The sequence below is a fragment of the Haematobia irritans genome, chromosome 5, assembly GCF_050003625.1.
Source record: "Haematobia irritans isolate KBUSLIRL chromosome 5, ASM5000362v1, whole genome shotgun sequence".
NCBI classification, from domain to species: Eukaryota; Metazoa; Arthropoda; class Insecta; order Diptera; family Muscidae; genus Haematobia; species Haematobia irritans.
This window is the reverse complement of record NC_134401.1, coordinates 77861670-77885833: the sequence shown is the minus strand read 5'-3', so window position 1 is coordinate 77885833 and position 24164 is coordinate 77861670. Positions and strand designations below refer to the sequence as shown.

The 24164-nt window shown below is 32.8% G+C and overlaps 1 long non-coding RNA gene across 1 annotated transcript in view; it reads left to right on the top strand.

The window, feature by feature from the left end:
* LOC142241180 (uncharacterized) overlaps window positions 1-24164 on the top strand; it is a 378900-nt gene that overhangs the window by 49987 nt on the left and 304749 nt on the right. The window contains exon 2 of the long non-coding RNA XR_012723517.1: window positions 19913-19969. This is a non-coding gene — a long non-coding RNA (uncharacterized LOC142241180). The remainder of the gene's footprint in view (window positions 1-19912; window positions 19970-24164) is intronic.

The following is a 24164-nucleotide window of genomic DNA, read 5'->3' as shown; positions in this document are numbered from 1 at the left end:
TATTGTATAAGCTGTCATGATGTGGAGGAAAAGGAATCAATTAAACACCTCTTGTGTGAGTGTCCTGCTTTTTGTGTAAGGCATAAGCGAATTTTAGGATCATATAGCTGTAGATTACTGGCGGACCTGGAAAACGTTAACTTAAGCAGTTTGTTAATGTTTTTGAAGCAATCTGGTTGGTTCCACAAAAGTAAATAATAGAGAAGGTTCAGTGGTTAAGACTAGAAGTGCCCATATGTACCTATATGTACAATAGGTACTTTTAGTTAAATGTGGTATCACAATGGACTGAATAGTCTAAGTGAGCCTGACATTTAATCGAGCTGCCACTTTAACCTAACCTAACCTAACCTATCTTATACGGGTTTTGAGAAATTTCAAAAAACAAAACTTGTTTCCTGTAAAATTCACTTTTTAGACTTAGACATCGATTTAATAGTAACGGAAAAATAATTTCGGGCATTAAGACTATATATAGAGAGACGGACGGATGTAGACCAAGATCGCCATAGTAGATGATTCTAATCAATCAGTTTATCTAACGTGGGGTCTAGTAAACCCATTTTCAAGCAGATCAATATTTTCAATTATTGAAAAATCAACATAATTTCACTGACTGAATGTCTAATGGAGACTGGAATGCAGTATAGTTCGAGTCTACGATATAATGCTTCAATGAAATTTATTAAAAAACAAGTATATACGGCCGTAAGTTCGGCCAGGCCGAAGTTTATGCACCCTCCACCATGGATTGTGTAGAAACTTCTTCTAAACACTGCCATCCACAATCGAATTACTTGGGTTGTGGTAACGCTTGCCGATGGCAAGGTGCTTTAAACCTCCTAACACCGTCTTCTAAATTGTAAGTAAGTCCATTCGTGGTATATATTAAATTAACAAAATTTTCTTTAGATATAAAATTTTAACAAAATTTTCCATGGAAATAAAATTTAGACAAAATTTTCTATAGAAATAAGGTTTTGACAAAATTTTCTATAGAAATGAAATATTAACGAAATTTTCTATAGAAATAAAATTTTGACAAAATTTTCTATAGAAATAAAATTTTGACAAAATTTTCTATAGAAATAAAATTTTGACAAATTTTTCTATAGAAGTAAAATTTTGGTAGATTATTTTTGGCTCGAGTGGCAACCATTATTAAGAACCAATATGGACCAATTTTTGTGTGATTGGGGATCGGCTATATATAACTATACATCTATATGGACCAATTTTTTGTATGATTGTTAGCGGCCTTATACTAACACGACGTTCCAAATTTGAACCGGATCGGATGAATTTTACCTCTCCAAGAGGCTCCCGAGGTCAAATCTGGAGAACGGTTTATATGGGGGCTATATATAATTATGGACCGATATGGACCAATTCTGGCACGGTTGTTAGAGACCATATACCAACACCATGTACCAAATTTCAGCCGGATCGGATGAAATTTGCTTCTCTTTGAGCCTCCGCAAGCCAAATCTGGGGATCGGTTTATATGGGGGATATATATAATTATGAACCGATGTGGGCCAATTTTTGCATGGTTATTAGTGGCCATATACTAACACCATATACCAAATTTCAGCCGGGCTATACGTAAAAGTGGACCGATATGGCTCATTTGCAATACCATCGGACTTACATCAATAACAATTAGTTGTGCCAAGTTTCAAGTCAATAGCTTGTTTCGTTCGGAAATTAGCGTGATTTCAACAGACGGACGGACGGGCATGCTTAGATCGACTCAGAATTTCTCCACGACCCAGAATATCTATACTTTATGGGGTCTTAGATCAATATTTCGATGTGTTACAAACGGAATGACAAATTTAATATACCCCCATCCTATGGTGGAGGGCATAAAAATAATTAAAACTAAACTGGTGATTAGAAAGCAACAATAAATAAAAGCGAACAGGATCCGAAGGACTAAGAATTATTCTATCGTGAAAACTGAATTAAATGTAATGAAAAATTCAATGGCGACAAAACATTTAAATAATTGTAAGAAAATTACGCTTTACTTTAGTTTGCGTTAAACTTATTTGTACGGCCATTGCTATTTATAAACTAAAAAATAATGACTTGTTATTTAAGAATTTAAGGACCTAAATTTAAGGAGAAATTTCTTTTAAATAATGAAATTTTAATTAAAATAAAGTTTATAATCTTAGCTTCAAAAATTTTTTTCATTAAATTTAGGACACAATTTTTGTAAATTTGCGTCCTTCCGTTATAGTCGGATGTCTTTGAACTAAGGCTAATTTTCCTTAAAGTAAAGAAACACATTTTGGGTTTAAATAAATTTTTCTTAAATTAACAGAAATATTGAAACTTTAGATTTAAGATAATTCTTTATTCTTTATTTAATAGTAAGATTTTCCATTTTCTTTGCTATCTTTCTAAAGGTATTGCACAGAAGTGGCTTAGCCTTATATCTAGAATATTAGAATTGTGGTATAATACATAATATTTTTGTTTGTTTGTTTTTTTTTTTTTAAGATAATGTGTTTGAAGGAAAACTATTAGCAAAAACCTTCTATACAAAAGATTTAAGATAAAAACGCTTCAAATATAGACTAAGACTTATTTTAGGATTTAGTGTCTTTATTTCAAAGTTGTTTTTTTTTTTTTTGGAATTAAGAAAACATTTTTTTCTTTGAAGTATCCGTAATAATTTGAATTTTTAAACTGGCATTTGGTTGTATGTGATTACCTTTATTAATAAACCGCGAAAAGAGAATGAAATCTTGGATAAATGAGATCTGTATCCCAATTTTAATTTTATTGGTCCTAGATTTAAAGCCAACTAGGTCGCTAAAAAATGTGTTTATTTTAAAGAAGCCGCATCTTTGGCTCGGAATCAATACCAAAACAACCATGCAAATATTGGTCCACATCGGTCCATAATTATATATGGACCCCATATAAACCGATCTCCAGATTTGGCTTGTGAAGCCTCAAAGAGAAGCAAATTGCATCCGATCCGGCTGAAATTTGGTACATGATATTGGTATATGGTCTCTAAGAACCATGCAAAAATTGTTCCACATCGGTCCATAATTATATATAGCGCCCATATAAATCGATCCCCAGATTTGGGTTGCGGAGCCTCAAAGAGAAGCAAATTTCATCCGATCCGACTGAAATTTGGTACATGATATTGTTATATGGTCTCTAATAACCATGCAAAAATTGGTCCACATCGGTTCATAATTATATATAGCCCCCATATAAGCCGATCCCCAGATTTGGCTTGCGAAGTCTCCAAGAGAAGCAAATTTCATCCAATCCGGTTGTAATTTTGAACATGGTGTTAGAATATGATCTTTAACAACCGTGCCAGAATTGGTCCATATCGGTCCATAATTATATATAGCCCCCATATAAAACGTTCTCCAGATTTGACCTCCGGAGCCTCTTGGAGGAGCAAAATTCATCCGATCCGGTTCAAATTAGGAACGTGGTGTTAGTATATGGTCGCTAACAACCATACAACAATTGGTCCAATCACACAAAAATTGGTCCATATCGGTTCATAATCATGGTTGCCACTAGAGCCAAAAATAATCTACCAAAATTTTATTATATAGAAAATTTTGTCAAAATTTTATTTCTAAGAATTATTTTTCAGATAAATAAAAAGGTCAACGATAATTATCCAGAAATAAAATTTTATTTCTATAGAAAATTTTGTAAAAATTTTATTTCTAGAGAAAATTTTGTTAAAATTTTATTCGGTTCATAATAAAATTTTCATCATTGTCAAAATTTTATTTCTATAGAAAATTTTGTTCAAATTTTATTCGGTTCATAATCATGGTTGCCACTCGAACCAAAAATAATCTACCAAGATTTTATTTCTATAGAATATTTTGTCAAAAGTCTATTTCTATAGAAAATTTTATCAAAATTTTCTTTCTATAGAAAATTTTGTCAAAATTTTTATTTCTATAGAAAAATTTGTTAAAATTTTATTTCTGTAGAAAATTTTGTCAAAATTTTATGTCTACTTTGTCAAACTGAATTATATACGTATTGGATCGATCTTTTTTGATTTAATATATACCACGTATGGACTTACATACAATTTAGAAGATGGTGTTAGGAGGTTTTAAGATACCTTGCCATCGGCAAGCGTTACCGCAACTTAAGTAATTCGATTGTGGATGGCAGTGTTTAGATGAAGTTTCTACGCAATCCATGATGGAGGGTACATAAGCTTCGGCCTGGCCGAACTTACGGCCGTATATACTTGTTTATAACTTGATTTGTTCATTCTTTTAATGGGTAATTTTAACTTATTTGTTTCAAATAGGTTAAAAACAGAGTAAGAATTTATAAAATGGTACAAATCATTTAAAATAGTGTAGTAAAGCTAAAGATATCTTGTCCTTAAAGTTCGAATGAGAGAAAAATTGATGTCTTAAGATGAAATAATATTTTGTTTGACTACGGTCAACTTAGCTTTACTAATTCTGAAAAATTCTTTAAAAATTATTGTGTCGTCTATAATTTGTTTCACTTTTGTGTTTTTCCTAGTATCAAGTACGCAAGACTTAAATTTAAATAAATTTAAAAAAGAATTAGCTTTATTCAATGCTCGGAATGGCTCGGAATGAATACCAAAAAGTTTAAGGAAAGTCAAAATCTTTGAATTCAACTAAACTTTTTTTAGTGTTTATGGTCAATTTGAAAAATGTATCGAATTAAAAAAATATGTCAGTAACATTGAAGATTTCTCACAGATTTATTAAAACCAAGGTGATCTTAGTTAAACAAAATATCCATTTATTTAAAATTCCGTTCGCTTAAATCTCAAGACAAAACGACTTAAATGCAAAGTTTCTCCACTTTTGGTCAAGTAAATGCGTCCTCTATACTAAGCAAAAATCGCAAAGACAAGAAATGTTTTTCACTACGATAATTTTGTTTTTTTTTTTCAATTCATTTACTGAAGACCTTACTTCACTTGTCTATCGAGTAATTTGTTCATGATACATTCAATTTCTTAATATTTTGAACATTATTCCAGAAATCGTTGCTTATATTTTTTCATGTATTTATTGCATTTTCCAATTTTACCTAATTTTTTTTTTGAGAACTTTCGTTCATTTTATTTTATTATTATGGATCATTATGATTTACATAAATTTATCGTCTCATCCTAATACACTTATGAAAATGAATTTGTAAGCATATATAGCTTGTGGGCTACATAAAACAACAATGTATGAATGAGGACATTTCACATTACTAAGGTTCATCCTTTTTGCCAATAGCCTTAGAAGCATACTCGCGTATTCATTCTTAAGAATGGTTGATGTGTGCCCTCGTGTTTGGTCCTTGGACTTTGCACATAGTCATGCAGGGCGGTGAGGGGGAGGACCCTATTCGGATTTTATTTACCAACAACACCAGCAAAACAAGAAAAACAATGATGACGACAAGAGCAAGAATAAAGCTCGACAATATTTTCGTGATTTCATTGTCCTCCTTATAAACGAAATAAATACAGAATATTAATAACAGCAGCACACACAAAAAAAAAACACAAAAACAAAATCCATAGCTTACAGACAGAAACAGGCGGTGGGCCGAGAAGGCAGACAGATACAGATAGGTGTACTTTGTCGGATGCTAATGTAAAGACCTCCATGAAAAGATTTGCTTTCAAAAATGGTAAAAAAGCGAACACCACAAACTTGATGGAACACAAGTCCTTTGAAGATGTCGAGCATATGCCAGGTTGTTGGCATACCATTTTGTGGAATGCTGTGAGTTAGGGGTATAGGGCGATGTTCACATTATTTCGATTTACTAGCAACCAAGCGAGCACTCTCGCCTGAAGGTTACAGTGAACCAACCACCACGTTTCATACAAGCCAAATGTTTTCTAACCATTTTCATTTTAATTTGCATATTAAATTCTTTGGAATTATACGAATGTTTCTTGATGTTTACTTTTGTTTGTTGCCTCCGAACGAAATAATAATAAAAGCAAAATGTGGAATGTATTTATTTTGACCATAATATCATATTTACTTCCACATATTCGACGAGTCTCAATAGGGAATGCGACCATCCAACCGCCCCTTTTTTGTTTGACTGTTTATGGAATCTGTCAGAAGATTCAATTAATGTGGGGACTCCCTCTCCCCTCTTCGCACCCCAGCACCCCCATCCCAAGATGATACTATTCCCTCCCAAGAAAAGATATGGGTTTTGAAGCCAACAAAACTTCTCCATAAACTGATGTCGAAGACATCCAAGATAAAAGTCAAAGGGCAAAAGTCTTTTTACTAAATTTTCATTCATGAGACAAAGGGAGCTAAGTAATAACGTTCACTGACAAGGGCAGCTACGCAGTTAGGTTAATTGAATAGGGGACGTAGTTTTCATATTTTCTTTTCAAATACCTGTTTCTTTGGAGCAAAATATATACGATATTATGGGCTAGGCATTGGAGACGTAACAATTAGCTCTACTCTCACACATTTGTTCGCTGTGGAAAAAAATGAACTATTTTAAGGGGGAAAATGAACTACTTCGTGCGAAAATTTAACTAATTTGTATACCACTTTTTTCCATATTTTCCACAATGCATTATTAAAACAATAAAAATAACTTTAATTTAGCATCAAAAAACTAAATCCAATTTAACGCCATTTTAATTCATGGAAATATTATGGGCTGTACACTCAAAAAAAAAGTGAACTCTCTATTTCACTAAAGCCATATTAACTTTATATTAGTTCATATAATCATTATGTTTGGAAAAAGTTTATTTTAGTCAAATAATTTTTTGCGTATGTTAGTTAAATGAACAAAAAAACGGGAAAAAGTTATACACAAATAAAGCATAAATATTTCCTAATTTCGTATTTCTTACAAAATAGTTCATTATTTCTTTAAATTTGTAAATTTTACCAAAAATGTGTCCATCATGAACTTCGTATATCACTAAAGACATTCTTGCAATTTTGAACTCCAAGATTTCTCTTAAAACTACAAAATTTTCTTCAACTACTGAAAAAATTTAGTTATGTCTAATAAATTTTCTTGAATTTGTCGAAAAATATTTACTTATTTTTGCCATATCGGAGTGATGCCAGCGCTTGTAATACCGTTTAGTTAAATTTTTCTAAAAAAGTTCCAAATTTTCTAAAATTAATCGAAAGTTATCTTTCCTGGTGGGTTCACAGTTTTTTCAGTGTATAGTCTAAGGGAGCCTGAATCTTAATCGGGCTGCCACTTTAACCTATATGTTTTGAGAAAGTTTTCTTAACATTAACAATTTTTTGTGTATGTTAGTTACTTTAACTAAGAAAGGAAATAAATTATACACAAAATAAAGCATTAAGATATACTAAATTCGTGTCTAAAACAAAATTGATAAATTTTCCTAATCATACGACCATCCTGAACTTCGTATGACAGTTTTGCAACTTGTAACTTTGTAAAAACGAAGTAATGGATTTCAGACCATTCAAAGTGTATTTATATGGGTGAAATTTCACGGTGATATGAATAGTAGGTTTTACTAGAATATGGGCCTAATAGATCTATTGTATTGTCCATTTTTAACATATTCAAATATCGATTTTTGACCATATATGTACTCTTAGGTTAGGTTAGGTTAAAGTGGCAGCCCGATTAAGATTCAGGCTCACTTAGACTATTCAGTCCATTGTGATACCACATTAACTAAAAGTACCTATTACATATGGGCACTTCTAGTTTTAACCGCTGAACCTTCTTGATTATTTTTCTTTGTTGAACCAACCAGATTGTTCCAAAAATATTAGCAGACTGCTTAAGTTAACGTTTTCCAGATCCGCCAGTAATCTGAAGCTATATGCTCCTAAAAGTTGCTTGCGCTTTACACAAAATGCAGGACACTCACACAAGAGGTGTTTAATTGATTCTTTTTCCTCCGCATCATGACAGCTCATACAATAGTCATTATACTTCGCGCCAATAGTTTTTGCAAAATCTCCTATCAGGCAGCGACCCGTTATAGCAGATATCAGGAGTGATACCTGACGTCTCGAGAACATTAGCATATCTAATGTGCGGTTTAAGTTGAAATGGGGCCATTGGTGTCGTTACAACCCTTGCAATTCTCCCATCGAACATTTGCCATCATAACAGCCTTCTCACGCAGCATGAGCTTGCAGGTAGCTAGGGGCATACCAACAAATTCTAGTTCCCCTGGAATATGTAAGGTAGTCCCTTGCCTTGCCAACTCATCCGCTTCGCAGTTCCCCGGTATGTTCCTATGGCCAGGCACCCATATTAGGTGAATATTGTACTGCTCAGCCATCCCATTGAGAGATTTGCGGCAATCGATGGCCGTTTTCGAGTTGAGGAACACAGAGTCCAAGGATTTTATTGCAGGTTGACTGTCTGAGTATATATTAATGCCCACATTTTTTGGAACATTACTTCTCAGCCAATTCGCCACCTCTCTTATTGCTAATATTTCAGCCTGAAAAACACTACAGTGATTAAGTAATCTTTTCGCTATTTGAAGTTCCAGATCATTAGAATATACTCCGAAACCCACTTGTCCATCCAATTTGGAGCCATCAGTGTAGAAATCTATATATTCTTTATTCCCCGGGGTCTGTGTGCACCACGCCTCACTGTTGGGGATTAGAGTCTCAAACTTTTTGTCGAAAAGTGGACTCGCCAAAGTGTAATCCACTACGTTAGGCACATCTGACATTATTTTGAGGACAGAACTGTGACCGTAACCATTTTCCGACCACAGCGATAGTTCGCGCAACCGCACAGCCGTTGTTGCAGCTGACTGTTTGGCCAAAATGTCTAAAGGCAATAGATGCATCATGACATTAAGGGAATTTGTTCCTGTCTTGCTGAATGCGCCTGAAATACACAAACACGCCATACGCTGAACTTTATCTAAACCAGTCGGTTTCTGAAGTGCCGGCCACCAGACTACAACACCATATAGCACTATAGGTCTAACCACTGCCGTGTATAGCCAATGCACAATTTTTGGTTTTAGTCCCCACTTTTTTCCTATTGCCTTTTTGCACGAGTACAAAGCTACAGTTGCCTTCCTCGCCCTTTCTTCAATATTAAGCTTAAAATTCAGCTTCCTGTCCAAAATAACGCCAAGGTATTTTGCACAATCACCAAAGGGAATTTCAATACCCCCTAAGGAAATAGGCCTAACCGTGGGAGTTTTGCGATCTTTGCAGTACATGACTAATTCTGTCTTTGCAGGATTTACCCCAAGACCATTGTCTTTCGCCCATTTCTCAGTCATCCGGAGGGCCCTCTGAATAATATCTCTGATTGTGGATGGGAATTTTCCCCTGACTGCCAGAGCTACATCATCTGCGTATGCCACCACTTTTATCCTTTCTTTTTCTAGAGTAACCAGAAGGCTATTTATAGCAACATTCCAAAGAAGAGCTGATAGAACTCCTCCTTGGGGAGTGCCTCTGTTCACATACTTTTGTATGTTTGCTTGTCCTAGTGTGGCTGAAATACGTCTCTTCATTAGCAGTTCGTCTAACAGCCTAAGTATACATGGATCAACATTCAGAGTTGTCAGTCCATTTAATATCGAGCTCGGATGGACATTATTGAACGCCCCTTCGATGTCTAGAAACGCCACGATTGTGTATTCTTTGACAGATAGTGAGCTTTCAATAAAGCTGACTAGTTCATGTAGTGCGGTCTCAGTAGACCTGCCCTTCGAGTATGCATGCTGTCGTTTCGAGAACAAACTTGAATCGATGCTAGTTCTAAGATAAATATCTATCATCCTCTCCAGAGTCTTAAGTAGGAATGAGGATAAGCTGATTGGTCGGAAATCCTTCGCCCTCGAGTGAGAGGCTTTTCCCGCTTTAGGTATGAAAACGACTTTTGTTTCCCTCCACTTTCCTGGGATATATGATAAGTTGATACATCCTTTATATATCACCGACAACCAGGGGATAATTTTGTCAGTTACAGCTTGTAACTCCGCCGGAGTAATTCCATCAGGTCCAGGGGATTTGAATGGTCCAAAGCTAATTAGATATGTACTCTTGATAAAGGTACAATTTTAAGACAATATAGCAGTAGAACTTAACGTTCTAAATTTTTTGGCAGGCATGTCGAGTTCGAAGATGGGCCATACCGGACAATTTTGTGATATAGCACCTACATATTAACCCATCTTCCGATAGTTTTTAAGAAGTTTTTCCCAGTCTAAAATCTTCATAAGATTTGTCAGCAATTTTGAATTTAGAATTATTTGAGATCCATATTTTGTATATGGAGATAATTACTTGAGAAATCTCCAAATACACCCGATGTCCTTGGAAGCTGTAATTTTAAATTAAACCTCTGCCATGGCCTCTAACAGGGATGATAAATTATGTTGACGAAAAAGTACTAAAAATGTATTAAAAATGTACTTTTCGAAGCCAAAAGGTGCTAAAATTATATAATATCAAATTTAAAGACTATTGTTAAAGTATACGTATATTAAAATCTAGTCCGATTTGCACAATTTTTTTAGTTTTTATAAAAAAATCTTATTTTGCAAAATTTTATTTCTGTAGAAAATGTTGTCAACATTTTATTTCTATAGGAAAGTTTGTCAAACTTTTACTTCTAAGAAAATTTTGTAAAAATTTTATTTCTATAGAAAATTGTTTCAAAATTTTATTTCTATAAAATTTCGTAAACATTTAATTTCTATAGGAAATTTTGTCAAAATTTTATTTCTAAGAAAATTTTGTCAAAATATTATTTCTATAGAAAATGTCAAAAACTTCTATAGAAATTTTTTTCAAAATTTTATTTGTCATTTTTTTTTTGTCTTTGCAAAATCTACCAAACGAATGTGGTATAGACAATATTCCTCTCTAAAATGTTGAGATCCTGTAATATCCTTATTTCTTCAATGTCTGCTTTTTATAATTTTTAGAGTTGAGTTTATATGTGAAAAACGTTCACATTTAGACACAATAACTCTATATAGAGTAATTGTGATGAAAAAGAACCAAATGACTCGCGGTCGTGCCACGGTGCTTTTGGCAGTCGAAATATATCAAAAAAAGCACAAAAGTGTCAACTTTATCAACCCTGGCCTCTAGTGTCCATAACTGATAGACCATTTATAAATCGATGTTTCACCATTTTATATCTATAGAAACAATTTTCGTAACTGTCCAGCTATTCCTGTCATCTGTTGTATGGTAGTGGTTATTTGAAATTCCACCCGTCCTAATTTTTGGCAGTTTGTGTTTGTTTTCTATATCCGACACATTACATTTTTTTAACATCTAAACTTTCTGTCTGATTAGCACGTCATTTTGATTTTTGTGTGTTTTTCTTTTTATATAGTTTTATTTTTTATAAAATTCCTATATAGATTAATTCCAGGATTTTTCTTCTTAAACTTCTGGAAGCCCAATTATTTTTTGAAATTTTTTGTGTTTATAAATATGTTACATATTTTTGAGATTGTTGTTATCTACCCATATTTTTATGTGGTCTCTCTATAGTCTTGTGTCGTATTTTAATTTATTGGCCTGACATTAAAATGTAGAGTTCTTTACATCCCTCAAATGCTGAGATTTGTCTTCGAGTCGCATCAAAATTTAAATTTAGGGTTCTTTAGGACATAGAATACTTATATCGGTCTATTCTTGGAACACTACACTTTAAAATTACAATTGGAATACTGTTAAAATTAGATTTAGGTACACCACCTGGAGTCGACTCTGGAGTCGGAGTCGAGGCTAATAACAAATGCTGGAGTCGGAGTCGAGTCAATTTTGCTGGAAAACACAACAGTCGATCGGCAAGTATGTTGGGATAATGGGGATAAACTTTATTGAATAAAGAAGATCATCAACGGCTTTATTGTACAATTGGAAGGATGGTATCGCCGGAAAATTACCGAATTTGCAGGAAAACAGTGCTGTTTAACTAAGACAATGTTTCCACGGAACAATTCATTGTTCAGAGGAAACAATGGCCAAATCTATAAATGGGGCTTCATATTATTTTCGTTTGCCCAGCATCCTGAAGCTCTGAGCCTCAACGACTTGTTTACGCTCTCACCTCTCAAAAGTATGGTCGATGCGAAATCTTGTCATTCGTAAACCAATGGGTCGATAACTGGGTAATTAATACACTCGTCCTCTACAGACTGGCTATTTATTTCTAGTAGTATTGGCATTGTTCTATTATATCTTAAAACCCAAAGTATAGCAAATATTCGTTTAAACCCACATACCAATTGTTTCGCTCATATAATTTAATCCTTCCCCCATTGGTGACATTAATCTCCTGCACAATATAACAACAATGATACGGTTAACTGCACGCAATGCACTCTGGCCATAATTCCATCAATAATTACTAATATCATAAGCTTCTTTAAATTTAAAATTGTGATATATGCATATTGATGTAATTTAAATTTGGGCTTTACAAAAGCATATGCTTACCATGGTTGTGTATGATAACAATTCGTTAGTGGCTTACCTTGATTTACAATATACGTACATACATTCTGGATTTTAGTTAAATATATAACTAAAACTATTTATTTGTTTCTTTCTTTTTGGGAGAAATAGGATTTGGTTAAGCCTGAATAGGAAATGGCATGAAAAAGCGATTACTTTACGTACAATGATGACGAGTTAGTCAAAACCATTGTTTGTTAGAATTTCCGTTTCCTGAGAAACGACACTAATAAAATATTCCACCCAATTGGTATTAGCCGGCCGTTGGGGTATGGTGAAGACATTTCGACTTGGTATGCTAATCTGGGCAATTCTAGAGAAATAGCGTACTGCCGGTGTCATTACTATAATATCTGTAATCAATCAGCAGACTGAAGATAAACTTTTGCAATATACATAAATTCATTCTCACACATTTATACTCTCAAATATGAAGGTACCCACTAAGCCAATTGTTCATGCCCAGATGCTTTGACTAAGTCTGGCATAAAAAATCGTAAATCATAACGAGTGGGATATAAGTTTGCCATATCAATCGGGATACATTGAAATATCGATCGAAGATTAAGGAATTGGTATTGTTAAGTTATTGAAAATGCCAGATTCCAATTTCTACAATCCTGACTATACACACGTTTCATCGTCGTATTTCCATAGTCTTTAGTGTATATCTGGCGGGCTGAGATGATTCAATTTGGGTCTTATATGTTAATTTCTTATGGAATCTACATGCGAGAATTTTTATTTCAAAATTTTTCCATTCCAATAACTTAACGCCAATTCCTTAATCTGCATGTCCAATAAGCTCGTATTAAAATTGTAATATTTGAAGAAATACTATTGTATACTAATTATAATTTTTATATAAAATAATCAGGTATGCTTGATTACTACTACTACTTTTGACATTTTCATACCTAATGCATCAGCCAACTCTTTGGCTATTTAATCAATTAATAGTCCATAAATAGGAAGATGTTTCCAATGTGAAAGCAAATTCGAAGTCTTTTCTGCAGAGCCCCTCCAGAAAACTGGTGCACATTGTCACTGACGGACCTGTCACAGAACTGATTCCGATGTTCCAGTTTACGGGGGACCTACTACAATGCCTTTGGAATGAGTCCAAAACTTACACCGTCACTGACAAATCCCTGTTCTGTTAGAGTGACCTGTCCCTCCATACATTTTAACCAAAACTTGGGATTATCCAAAACTTGGGATATCCATATTAAAATCGTCTCAAGGGAAATGCTGCTGTGATGCCCCATTATTAATTTACGGAATACAGGAAACTGATAACAACAAGGTTCTTGTTGACACTTTGTTCTCTTGTTTTGGATTTTCTCCAATTGGGTTTCCCCTTATTCTATTTGACTTTTTTCTCGGCCCACAGATCTGTTGGGGAGCAATAACTTGCTTAAAAAATTCATTATGGGGGGACCAAAACTCCCATTAGCCAAATTTATACCCGCAAAATGATCACTGTACCAATATTTATTGAAAGGAATTCAAAATTCAAGAAAGTAGGAACGAAGGAATAGTGTTCAATTGAATTGTTAGCAGGGAGTGCTTCATATTATAGAAGTTCACAATGTTGAAGTTTAACTGTACAGCTAAAAAAGTTTTTTTTTTTTTTTTAAGAAAAAAGCAAATTTGGTTCTTCATTGGATACCACATTCGTTTCGGTGTGCAGTCTAGTACGACCAATTTGCAATTTTGAACTTTGTAGAAATTGTCGACGGCGCTAGTAATTTCCCAAACATACACTGCTAGCACATTTGATTACTACATTTACACACGAATCGGGCGAGAGATGACCTTTCCCCTTTTTCAAAAGACAATACCATATTTTTGGAAGAGTTGGCCGAGTGGGTTCAAAAAGCATTCAGTTACGATTCGCTGATACTCAACCTCATGGACTCAAGCTGACATGCAAATGTTGCGTGACAAACCATTCTCACGTGAAATGATTGCCACAAATGTTAACGTTAACCTAAAAGAGAATAAATGACTAACACACAAATATTCGAAATGGTATGTGCGAGTGTGTATGTGTTTGGAGATGACTCTCACACATGTTCATATATCAATGATTTTATGGGGCTACACATAAGAATAACCATTTATCAGTGCCTTGGATCGTAGTGTGTTAGTTTTAGTTTCTTTGCTCTAATTGGCAATAAGTATGACAATTGCCAGAACAAATATTCCTTTATTTATTATTTCCCTGGGTGTCGAAATGCATTTGAGTGGGTGAGGCCTTTTTATTAATATGCCAATAAAATCGTTTGTTAGTTTTACACCAGCAACGAGTGAAGACAAAGTGAGGTGATATGCAGTGTACATAGGCTTGCCAGATGGCCGGGATTCGCCTGGATTGTCCCGGAATTTCGTCTCTAGGAAGTGTCCCGAAACTTTCACAAAATTTGTCAAAAATCCCGGAATTTCAATTACACAACGCATATATTTCAATTATCCGATTTTCTAGAAAATATATGATTTGATCAGATTTTGTTCATCATCACAAACAAAAACCAATCAATTTACCGCCACTGTCACTTGATCTATAAACATAAAAGCAAATATACCCAAATATCTAATTTGTTTTGAAATTCACGTTTTTCTGTGAAATGTACACAGAAAAACGTTTTACGAACATTTTTCCAATTAAAGTCTTAATTGAGTTTTAAAAAATATTCAATTAAAAATTTAATTGATTCAACAAATGTTTTAATTGAAACAAAAATCAATCACAAAAATTAACAGTATAAATTAGTTTTTTAATTGGATCAATAAATTTTATAATTGGTAGTATCATTTCTGTGTGACATTTCAATTAAAAATTAATTGGATCAATTAATTTCGTGATTAAAGACAAAAAATATTTTTTGTGTGTATTTTTAGAAATTACAATAATCAGTTCACGGTACGAGTTACCACAGCACCAATGTTTACTGCCATAAAGTTATCCACAGCTTAAACTACATTGAAAAAACATGCCCGGTTCAAAAGATTTTGTCTTCACTCAAAAAAGTGAACCCTCTCTTTCACTAAAGCCAATTTAACTTTATTTTACGAGTACTTTATGGAATTATTATGTTGGGAGAATGTTTTCTTTACTCTAACAATTTTTTGCGTACGTTAGTTAAATGAACTGAAAAACGGGAATATATTATACACAAATGAAGCAAAATGATTTACTAAATTCGTACTTCTCACAAAATAGATTATTGTTTCTTCAAATTTGTAAAGTTTACTACAAAGGCGCCCGTCTTGAACTTCGTATGACACTAAAGGCATTCTTTTGCACTAATTTTTTTCTTCAAACTACAAAATTCAAAATTCTTTAACAAGTGAAAAAAATAATTATGTCTAATACATTTTCATGAATTGTCGAAAAATATTTACTTATTTTTGTAATATCGGCGTGTTGTCAGAGTTTGTAATACTTGTTTGTAATAGCCTATAAATGTGTTTAGAAAGAGAGACCTACACTCAAAAAAAAGTGAACTCTCTATTTCACTAAAGCCATATTAACTTTATATTAGTTCATAGAATCATTATGTTTGGAAAAAGTTTATTTTAGTCAAATAATTTTTTGCGTATGTTAGTTAAATGAACTAAAAAACGGGAAAAAGTTATACACAAATAAAGCATAAATATTTCCTAATTTCGTATTTCTTACAAAATAGTTCATTATTTCTTTAAATTTGTAAATTTTACCAAAAATGTGTCCATCATGAACTTCGTATGTCACTAAAGACATTCTTGCAATTTTGAACTCCAAGATTTCTCTTAAAACTACAAAATTTTCTTTAACTACTGAAAAAATTTAGTTATGTCCAATAAATTTTCTTGAATTTGTCGAAAAATATTTACTTATTTTTGCCATATCGGGGTGATGCCAGCGCTTGTAATACCGTTTAGTTAAAATTTTCTAAAAAAGTTCCAAATTTTCTAAAATTAATCGAAAGTTATCTTTCCTGGTGGCTTCACTGTTTTTTCAGTGTAGAGAGTATGCGGCAAGTAAAATAATAGAAGTAACCAATTGGAGCATTAAAAATATATCCACATAAAGAAAATTTCATTAAAATTTTTTACTACCAGTGTATGCCCTAAGGTGAAACATAATATGTTTGAACAATACAAACAATATTTTGTTTAAACCAATCCTGAAAATATTTTTAGGGTGCATTTGTAAGCCCAATCACTTAACTATAAAGACAAGATGTCTTTATTGAAAAGTTTATCGACTTTTTAACAACGAAAAAACTTTACATCTGAGAAATGCGTCTGCTATACTAAGCCAAATTCGTATTTTAAGGACAAACATCTTTGTCCTCACGACAATATTTCTTTTCAGTGTACAATTGGCTGGATTGCCGAGTGAAATAAATCTAAAAATATATCCCGATAGTAATATACCAGTGAATATGAACTTGAGCTTTCGACTTTCAAGAAACAGCAACATTTGAAAAAGTATCGATGTTTGATGTGAAAACTTAACTGATATCATAGCAGAAAGAGGCTCCAACATATTTAGGAATTTCCACGTCTGTAGACAATGGTAATTTCAAAACGTTCCGTTTATGTATTTACAAATTTATAAACAAAAAAAAAATCGGCTACCGAGACTCGAACCTGTGTTGTCTGCACCATACCATTTAACAGTTGCCGTAGCACATTGCACCACCGGCGGAGTTTTCACAAAAACATCTAGCGATTATTTTAAGACTTTTCATGGCCAAAGAATGGCGTTCATGAAATCGTGAACGCCAGTGGACGAAATCGTGTGAACGTTACCGTTTCATTTTGTCACCGTACGTTCACGATTTCCACAATCGCAATTTTTTCTATTAGTGTATAACTATAAAATAAAATTGTATATGCAAATGAAACTCAAATGTGACTGTCCCGACAAATCCCGGAATGTTCGCCGCAAAGTTTTGGTTTCCGGCAACTATCAACCCTACACGCACAGAAAAAACATGTTTGGACATGGTTGCCGCATCCATTTAATGCTTATTTAGAGTATGTAATTGTCGCGAAAACCATGTATTTTGTCTTTGTAAAAATAATTTTCGAGCGGAGAAAAATATATGTTGGTAATAAGCATTTAAATGGTTCTCAAATGCCGCAAACATGTTCTATTATTTAAATGATAGAATTTGAGACCATTATATGGTCAGGAAAATCATGTATCTGACCATTCAATTTTTTGACTTTTTTGCAGAGAAACAAATATTTTTATAGTTTACGTATAGACATGTCTACAACCATTACATGGCCATAAAGACCATGTACATTGTTTTCGTGACCATTTAATTTTTTAATTTTTTTGCAGCGACAAGAATTTTATAAAAACATTGAGCAGGTACACACGATTTTCATTTTGCGCGTCAGTCGTGCGTTGATTGTTTCTTGGAATGGACGGATAATACGGAATTATTGTGTTTTGTGTTAATTTATTTATTCAGAAATGGCACGTGGTTTTATGTGAATACAAAAAAGGGAAGTGTAATTGAAAAAAATATACCTGGTTTTTGTTCTGCATTTTGATATATGGTATAATTTATTTTTATTTGCAGTTACATGATGTCTGCGTTTGTACATTTGATGGGCACGAAGTAAATATGGAATGATTACTTATTGTTGAAATTGAACCAAACTAGAGTGTGTAAAAATATGTGAAGTTTGCTTGCACGACATTATAAATACAAATAAACAATGAATTAGTTTATAAATAAATAAAAACAAATAAATAAAGTTGATTTTGTGTTTTCTTTTCTCAAGTGGCGTCCTTTTTTCGACGACGAAAAAAGTTTTTTCATAAAAATCAAAACATTTTAGGTTGTGACCATGTTCTTTTAACTAGAAGAAAAACATTTTTGACGAATAACATAACATTTTAGATCGTGACCATTGTCTTTTAATGGAAACAAAATTCTTTTTATCAATATAATAACATTTTAGATGAGGACAATTGTATTTTTCTTAGAACCATGTTCACTGAGCCAACATGGTTGCAGGTTAAAATGTTACATGGTCGCCGCAAAAATAGCTGCTATCATATTATTTTGCTCTTCGAATATGATTGTGGCAATCATGTTTCTTCTCTGCGTGTAAGTGTACATTCAAATAAGTGAACCCTCTATTTCCCTAAAGCCAATTTAATTTTATTTTATTTCATGGAATTATTATGTTTGTATAAAGTTTCCTTTACTCTAATAATTTTTTGCGTACATTAGTTAGATGAACTAAAAAACTGGATAATATTATACCCAAACGAAGCATTGAGATATACTAAATTCGTAATTCTCATAAATAGTTGATTATTGCTTTAAATTTGTAAATTTTAATAGAATGGGCCCAACATGAACTTCGTGTGGCACTAAAGACATTATTGCAATTTTGAACTCCAATTTTTTCCTTCAGACTACAATATTTTCTTTAACAAGTGAAAAAAACCAAATTATGTCTAATAAGTTTTCTTGAATTTGTCGCAAAATATTTATTTATTTTTTTGTGAATCCGGCGTGACATCTGCGTTTGTAATACTGTATAGTTAAAATTTTCTAAAATTAATCAAAATTTAACCAAAATGATTCTTTATGCTGAGTTCACTGTCTTTTCAGTGTAGGAAAAGCATCAAAATTGCTTGGATTTGCTAAAGATGTGTGTTACTCCAGAGCATATTTCTATAAGTGTACTATTACAGCGTTAATTCAAATATGAAAAATTCAACAATCAATTTTTAATCAAACTAAAAGCACTATGTTAGTAAAGAAAGTAATTGAAAATAGTTACGTTTTTAATGAAAAAATGAATTGAGTTTTGCAACATCACAACATTTTTAATTGAATCAATTAAAAAATTAATTGAACTTTGCTATTTAACTAAGATTTTAATCGAGTATTTTTGTAATGTCCAATTAAAACTGTGTGTTTGATACTATCATTTTCGTAATTGAAGACATATGAGTAAAAAAATTAATTGGGTCAATTAGTTTCGCGATTAAATCAGATTTTTTTGTGTAGAGTAATAAATATTCGACTTCGTTAATATATTATCACCTCTTTATAATATGATTTATTTTGTTTCTTATTCGATCTTTTTAATTTAAATAAAATTCTTTATTTTGCTAAGCTTGAGATCTATTTGTTTTTATTATTTTCAATTCATCCGTCCTAATATTTCTCAGTTTTCGTTGAATTGCTTCATCAGAGGTGTATGATCTATAAACATTTTTTTATAATATTAATTAATTAATTAAGGTAAATAAAATTAAATTAAATTAAACTATTAATAAAAATTTCAAATAATATGATAATTTTATAATATGATCATTTTTTAGATTTTATTAAATAAAAGACAACAAAACATATTTTTTTTAATTTCAGATTTTCGGGAATACTCACATCTCTGTACAACCAAACCTTCGATAAGTACTCAATGTTGTAAGTATTAAACATAATCTATTTCTGACTGTGTATGTCACAACAAATGTTGCCCTGGCGGAAATATACATACACCATGTGTGAAATTTACTTTAAAGTAGCAAATTGTCAAAACTGAGACACATGTGACTCAAAAGCTCACTCATACTCATACTCTACATAAGTTTCAGCTAACCAAAAGATAGCTCAAACTGAGGTAACTATTAACTAACTCATTTTGAACTAAGTTGTGGTAAACTGTCTAGGTAATAAAATATTATTTGTATTTATATTCAAGACATTTTATTTGTAATTAATGTTCACAAAAATTAGGCTTGTATTAAACAAATTAAATTAAAATTAAGTTTTTTGTTGTCTGACCCATAATATAATATTTAAATTTTTTGTTAATAAAAAAAATAATGAAAAGTACTTTTATATATACAACAATGGTACTTTTTTGAGTAAAAAAGTACTTTTCATTAAATTTTTATCTTTATTAAAAAAAATAATAATTTTGTAGATATCATTAGGTTTTAGTAAATCTCTTGTCCTTATTAAGTTACACAGCGTTTCACTCTGGAATTGATTTGGTAGAACTTTATACAATAAAACTGCTGAGGAGTGGAGAAATTCCAAATTTTTTGAATTTGGAGACACTTATGAGTCTCACCATCAAGTTGAAAAAAGTCGTAGGTGATATAAATGTTGACTAAATAGCACATCCTTTACTGAGAAGTAGTAGTCGACACTATTCTGTAGTGAAGTGTGAAGTGACCGAGTACTTGTACACTGTTAGAAAAATAGGTTTTTCACATATTCCGATATAAACAAAATGTGTTTCGGGCATAATTTTTTAAACACACTCACCCATATACAAAAAATGTCAAGCCTACTTTACCATAGAACTAAACTAACAAATTAACATTTGTCTACAACTCCGTTTCGGAGGAAAGTATATTTTCTTTGTGAGCATAATCTAAAAATAAATAACATGGACTTGGATCAAATTGTATTGCATCTCCAGATTTGACTTCTTCACATATTTCATCCGATCCAATTGGAAGTCGCTATGTGGTCCATAATTACATAAATGGTTAAATAGTATAATAGTCTGCTTTATCTAAAAGTGAGTACTATTTTTCCCCAAAACTCCATAGTAAAAGTGCAAAAATATATGTGAATACGATTATGTTTTATCGATTGAAATCATGCATAGAAATTAGACGTGTGCGCGTGAGTGAAATTTCACTCACACACATTCACGAAGAAAAATGTTTTTTCTCGCACGAAATGAAAACCTGTGCTCACGCACGAACTACTTTTAAAGACTCACGCACGATTCACGACAATTCACGTGACTCACGACAAATTCACGAGACTCACGACATTGTCTAACCGGGAATGAGCAAAGCTAACAAAATTCATGAATAGAATATTGTCCGACAGCTGAATTAATTTCAGTTAACATATGAGTAACAATTAAATTTGGTTTTTTTTTCGTGAGCGTGATTTTTCAGAAATTTTATTCACGCACATTCACGAAGCGATTTTACGTCACGTCATATTTTCTTCAGTCCCATTCACGCACATTCACGAGAGTTGCTTCAGATTTTGTTCACGAATCACGTGATTCACGTGATTCGTGTCACGCGCACACCTCCAATAGAAATATCCAGGGTATTATTGCATAAGATTTCGTCTTCACAAATTAATTCATTCAAAAAAGCAATCGCCAAAAATACACGCAAAAAAAAATAATTATTTCCTCCCAAACGAAGTTTTAGACAAACAAAGTTCGTTTCTCATTTGCTTTTCGCTGTAAGGAAGTGTATTTGGAAGAAAAATATATACTTTTTGTGATAAACGTTTATTCTTTTCCAGGGTGTAAAAACAATTTCATAAGGACAAACTCAAAAAAACATTGTTTTCTTGCTAATTGCATTTTCTCTCACATCTTTCTCACATCCCCGAGATTTTTTAGTCCTTAACACCTTTTCCTGTAATACCAACAATGTAGAAGAAATTATACGATGTTATAAATTTTTAAAATTTTTGTACCTTTCGTCTGGACGAAGAATCGAACCGCGGACCATGCACTTTGTAAGCCAACACACTAACCACAGCGCAGAATTTTTTTTCTTGGTTCGTCAAAAGAAATCGGAACGTGGAAAATATATAAAAATTCCAGAGGGATCTTCAGAAAAAAATAAGTTTAGGTCCTCCTTAGAGGAGTTGACGGACACTTTCAAAAATAAAAGCGGGCAAGTTCGAATTTTGTCGATAAAATATAAAATGTGAGAGAGGCAGTACAAATTGTGTGTGTGTGGGCGATGTCCCGATTTAGAGCAGCTTCTACATAGCGCTGATATAATTGCTCATTTGAATAGAAATATTGCTCAGAAGTGATATATAATCTTGAGTATAGCATTGTTGGCGTGAAGGAAATCAGCATTACCTTTCAAGCATCTATACTGCATGCATTGGTTGCAATAACATAAACGAATGATCACAAACTAGTTCGATTACTCGTTTACGTTATTGCCACCGATTCATGCAGTGTGGATACACCGCCTAATTTTTTGTATACCAAAAAGCGCAACTAAACTCTTACTGCTGAAGAATTTTTTGCTGGGTAATAGCTACTTAGCCCAGTGGATAGTTGTTGGCTTACAAACTGTATGATCCTCGGTTCGATTCTGCAAACAAATTTTAAAATTGAATAATTTCTTCAGCATTGTTTGTATTATTGAAAAAGGTCCTAAGAACTAAAAAATCTCGTGGAAGTGAGAAAGATGTGAGGGAATATGGAATTAGGCAGAAATATTTTTTTTTTTGAGCACAATTTTCTTTGGGAGGAAATTATTCCAAGCATATAATATTTGTGGGCTCAAAATATGTTCCCGTGGCTAATTAAACATCTCATATTATTGAGATAAACCCAGTTTAGCATTAGCTGTCCAAATAAACTTTCCCATTTTTAAATTAATTCGATAAGCATTGTTCAATGTCATGAAGTATTGGATTGAGCTACTAGACAAGTGTTATCTTGTTTAGAAACAAAATCCTAACACTATTTTTTAAATATTAACATGTCATATTCAACAACAAATATTTTGTAGGTTAACATTAGCTTAATTTTTTATCGCTTTGAATGTCGATGGTTTTCTTTTAAAATAAACTGCATGAGATTTTTATCTAAGGTCAGTTGAACTGAATAATGTTTGCTTAATTCATTTGAAAAATAGTTTTGTAGCTGATTATTTGCATATACAAGAATTGAAATGGGAGTTGACCATTTGATGACCAAACTTCTGTGCATTCTCAATGCACATGAAAATATTTTTATAGGCCTATGCTTCTTATTTAATTTTTATGGTAGACTTGAAAAAGGCAAATGTCCTGTCCAAATCGAAACGTCCATGGATGACACAACACACTTTCAATGGACATTTAAAAGCCCATTGTCCTCATTTTGCAGCCGACTAGAGTATGATGACAAACATTGTTTGGATGTCCTTAGTAGTCCTTTGCATCTGCATTTGTTTATCTTCGTCTTTTTCCAATCTACTAAATTCGAATACAAAAAACAAACTATTTAAATTGATTACAATCCATTGCCAAATCTAGTTGAAAATCCATTGTTAAAAATGCGTAAATCACTCTAGAGTGTACAATGATGGAGAAGTCCGGTCTCTGGGTCAGGATAGTACAATGCCATCAGCCAATGGATGAAGTGGTGGAGTTGAGCGGGCGCATAGGTATCTCAACATCGAGATTTCGTCGCTTGCCGCCATCATCACTACGCCCAAACACCACCACCCCCATCAACTCATGCGTGACAGAGAACTCGTTGTATTTTATTTGTTTTTTGTGTTGGTTGTTGTGCATGGATGATATGATCGGGGTTCCTGTTGTGGCCAAGGAAGACTTGTATCATGATGACACTGGAGTTTGTTGAAATTGTATACCAACAGGTAATCAATCTATTTTTGTACTAAAATCTATGGGAGGGCAATCAGGAACAAGTGTTGGCATATCACTACCATGAGCATATGCTATGGTCCATTTAATAGAACATGACTACATGTGTACGCGTGTCCTGTGTATGTGAGTATGGCTGTATACATGTAAGTGTATATAGACACAATTGAGGTTAAATTTTCTAAAACTTCGATAAATGCATTGGAGTGCAAATTAAGTTAAATTTTTGAAT